The sequence below is a fragment of the Oncorhynchus gorbuscha genome, linkage group LG13 (genome assembly GCF_021184085.1).
Source record: "Oncorhynchus gorbuscha isolate QuinsamMale2020 ecotype Even-year linkage group LG13, OgorEven_v1.0, whole genome shotgun sequence".
NCBI classification, from domain to species: Eukaryota; Metazoa; Chordata; class Actinopteri; order Salmoniformes; family Salmonidae; genus Oncorhynchus; species Oncorhynchus gorbuscha.
In genome coordinates, this window is record NC_060185.1 from 100,719,810 (window position 1) to 100,724,523 (window position 4,714).

The window sequence follows — 4,714 nt, forward strand, 5'->3', positions numbered from 1 at the left end:
TGTGAGCTAAACAGCTAACTTACCCTTCAGATGTGAGCTAAACAGCTAACTTACCCTTCAGATGTGAGCTAAATAGCTAACTTACCCTTCAGATGTGAGCTAAACAGCTAACTTACCCTTCAGATGTGAAGGCATAGGCAATATGCAGTAGATTGTATAGTGTACAGTATATACATATGAGATGAGTAATGTAGGGTATGTAAACATTATATAAAGTGGCATTGTTCAAAGTGGCTAGTGATACATTTATTACATACATTTTTTCATTATTAAAGTGGCTAGAGTCAGTATGTTGGCAGTAGCCACTCAATGTTAGTCGTGGCTGTTTAACAGTCTGATGGCCTTGAGATAGAAGCTGTTTTTCAGTCTCTCGGTCGCTACTTTGATGCACCTGTACTGACCTCGCCTTCTGGATGATAGCGGGGTGTACAGGCAGTGGCTCGGGTGGTTGTCCTTGATGATCGTTTTGGCCTTCCTGTGACATCGGGTGGTGTAGTTGTCCTGGAGGGCAGGTAGTTTGCCCCCGGTGATGCGTTGTGCAGACCTCACTACCCTCTGGAGAGCCTTACGGTTGTGGGCAGAGCAGTTGCCGTACCAGGCGGTGATACAGCCCAACAGGATGCTCTCGATTGTGCATCTGTAGAAGTTTGTGAGTGTTTTTGGTGACAAGCCAAATTTCTTCAGCCTCCTGAGGTTGAAGAGGCGCTGCTGAACCTTCTTCACGATGCTGTCTGTGTGGGTGGACCAATCCAGTTTGTCAGTGATGTGTACACTGAGGAACTTAAAACGTTCCACCTTCTCCACTACTGTCCCGTCGATGTGGATAGGGGGTGTTCCCTCTGCTGTTTCCTGAAGTCCACGACCATCTCCTTTCTTTCCTTGACATTGAGTGTGAAGATATTTTCACACCACACTCCGAGGGCCCTCACCTCCTCCCTGTAGGCCGTCTTGTCATTGTTGGTAATCAAGCCTGCCACTGTAGTGTTGTGTGCAAACTTGATGATTGAGTTGGTGGCGTGCATGGCCACGCAGTCATGGGTGAACAGGGAGTACAGGAGAGGGCTGAGAACGCACTCTTGTGGGGCCCCAGTGTTTAGGATCAGCGGGGTGGAGATGTTGTTACCTACCCTCACCACCTGGGGGCGGCCCGTCAGGAAGCCCAGGACCCAGTTGCACAGGGCGGGGTCAAGACCCAGGTTCTCGAGCTTAATGACGAGATTGGAGGGTACTATGGTGTTAAATGCTGAGCTGCAGTCGATGAACAGCATTCTTACATAGGTATTCCTCTTGTCCAGATGGGTTAGGGCAGTGTGCAGTGTGGTTGCGATTGCGTCGCCTGTGGACCTATTGGGGCGGTAAGCAAATTGGAGTGGGTGTAGGGTGTCAGGTAGGGTGGAGGTGATATGGTCCTTGACTAGTCTCTCAAAGCACTTCATGATGACGGAAGTGAGTGCTACGGGGCGGTAGTCGTTTAGCTCAGTTACCTTAGCTTTCTTGGGAACAAGAACAATGGTGGCCCTTTTGAAGCATGTGGGAACAGCAGACTGTGATAGGGATTGATTGAATATGTCCGTAAACACACCGGCCAGCTGGTCTGCGCATGCTCTGAGGGCGCGGCTGGGGATGCCATCTGGGCCTGCAGCCTTGCGAGAATTAGCACGTTTAAATGTTTTACTCACGTTGGCTGTAGTGAAGGAGAGCCCGCAGGTTTTGGTAGCGGGCCGTGTCAGTGGCACTGTGTTGTCCTCAAAGCGAGCAAAGAAGTTGTTTAGTCTGTCTGGGTGCAAGACATTCTGGTCCGCGACGAGGCTGGATTTCCATTTGTAGTCCATGAGTGACTGCCAGCACTGCTATAATCCTCTAACTACTTCACCACATAACATAGCCAGCACTGCTATCATCCTCTAACTACTTCACCACATAACATAGCCAGCACTGCTATCATCCTCTAACTACTTCACCACATAACATAGCCAGCACTGCTATAATCCTCTAACTACTTCACCACATAACATAGCCAGCACTGCTATCATCCTCTAACTACTTCACCACATAACATAGCCAGCACTGCTATCATCCTCTAACTACTTCACCACATAACATAGCCAGCACTGCTATCATCCTCTAACTACTTCACCACATAACATAGCCAGCACTGCTATCATCCTCTAACTACTTCACCACATAACATAGCCAGCACTGCTATCATCCTCTAACTACTTCACCACATAACATAGCCAGCACTGCTATCATCCTCTAACTACTTCACCACATAACATAGCCAGCACTGCTATAATCCTCTAACTACTTCACCACATAACATAGCCAGCACTGCTATCATCCTCTAACTACTTCACCACATAACATAGCCAGCACTGCTATAATCCTCTAACTACTTCACCACATAACATAGCCAGCACTGCTATCATCCTCTAACTACTTCACCACATAACATAGCCAGCACTGCTATCATCCTCTAACTACTTCACCACATAACATAGCCAGCACTGCTATCATCCGCTAACTACTTCACCACATAACATAGCCAGCACTGCTATCATCCCCTAACTACTTCATTGAATATTTTCCAAGCGTTACTTTTCTGTCCCTCCCTTCAACTGAACTTTTGCAGCTTCTGTCTCACTGAATTAAACTTTGACCTCGTCGTTTTGGCCCCCGTTGATTGACATTAACAATTTCTGCCTGTTCCCTAAAGCATAATTTGGTGATTGGCTGTGAAGGCAATACGGCACGCGTACAGTTAAGGAGGCTATGTGGCACGTGTACAGTTAAGGAGGCTATATGACACGTGTACAGTTAAGGAGGCTATATGACACGCGTACAGTTAAGGATGATATATGGCACGCTTACAGTTAAGGAGGCTATATGACACGCGTACAGTTAAGGATATATGGCACGCGTACAGTTAAGGAGGCTATATGGCACGCATACAGTTAAGGAGGCTATATGGCACGCGTACAGTTAAGGAGGATATATGGCACGCATACAGTTAAGGAGGCGATATGGCACGCGTACAGTTAAGGAGGCTATATGACACGCGTACAGTTAAGGAGGCTATATGACACGCGTAAAGTTAAGGAGGATATATGGCACGTGTACAGTTAAGGCTATATGGCATGCGTACAGTTAAGGAGGATATATGGCACGCGTACAGTTAAGGAGGCTATATGGCACGCGTACAGTTAAGGAGGCGATATGGCACGCGTACAGTTAAGGCTATATGGCACGCATACAGTTAAGGAGGCTATATGGCACGCGTACAGTTAAGGAGGCTATATGGCACGCGTACAGTTAAGGAGGATATATGGCACGCGTACAGTTAAGGAGGCTATATGGCACGCGTACAGTTAAGGCTATACGGCACGCGTACAGTTAAGGAGGATATATGGCACGCGTACAGTTAAGGCTATATGACACGCGTACAGTTAAGGAGGCTATATGGCACGCGTACAGTTAAGGCTATATGGCACGCGTACAGTTAAGGAGGCTATATGACACGCGTACAGTTAAGGCTATATGGCACGCGTACAGTTAAGGCTATATGGCACGCGTATAGTTAAGGAGGCTATATGGCACGCGTACAGTTAAGGAGGCTATATGGCACACGTACAGTTAAGAAGGCTATATGGCACGCGTACAGTTAAGGAGGCTATATGGCACGCGTACAGCTAAGGCTATATGGCACGCGTACAGTTAAGGAGGATATATGACACGCGTACAGTTAAGGAGGATATATGACACGCGTACAGTTAAGGAGGATATATGACACGCGTACAGTTAAGGAGGATATATGGCACGCGTACAGTTAAGGAGGATATATGGCACGCGTACAGTTAAGGAGGATATATGGCACGCGTACAGTTAAGGAGGATATATGGCACGCGTACAGTTAAGGCTATACGGCACGCGTACAGTTAAGGCTATATGGCACGCGTACAGTTAAGGAGGATATATGGCACGCGTACAGTTAAGGAGGATATATGACACACGTACAGTTAAGGAGGATATATGGCACGCGTACAGTTAAGGAGGATATATGGCACGCGTACAGTTAAGGCTATACGGCACGCGTACAGTTAAGGCTATATGGCACGCGTACAGTTAAGGCTATATGGCACGCGTACAGTTAAGGAGGATATATGGCACGCGTACAGTTAAGGAGGATATATGGCACGCGTACAGTTAAGGAAGCTATATGGCACGCGTACAGTTAAGGAGGCTATACAACACACGTACAGTTATGGCTATATGGCACACGTACAGTTAAGGAGGCGATATGGCACGTGTACAGTTAAGGAGGCTATACGGCACGCGTACAGTTAAGGAGGCTATATGGCACGCGTACAGTTAAGGAGGCTATATGACACGCGTACAGTTAAGGAGGCTATACGACACGCGTACAGTTAAGGAGGCTATATGGCACGCGTACAGTTAAGGAGGCTATATGACACGCGTACAGTTAAGGAGGCTATACGACACGCGTACAGTTGTACCCTGAAGCTGAGGCTTATGCTCTAAAACCAGTGAAACCCTAATGTAGACTATACAAAGTGCACACTAATTACAGATTTATGGATTTTGAAGTTATTGTTTCTCTTCAACCCATTCGCCTTACAGCTACACAATATTTAATGACTCTGACCCTGTCCACCCCGTAGATGTAATGCAGAGACTGCAGGTTATGAGTCAACAC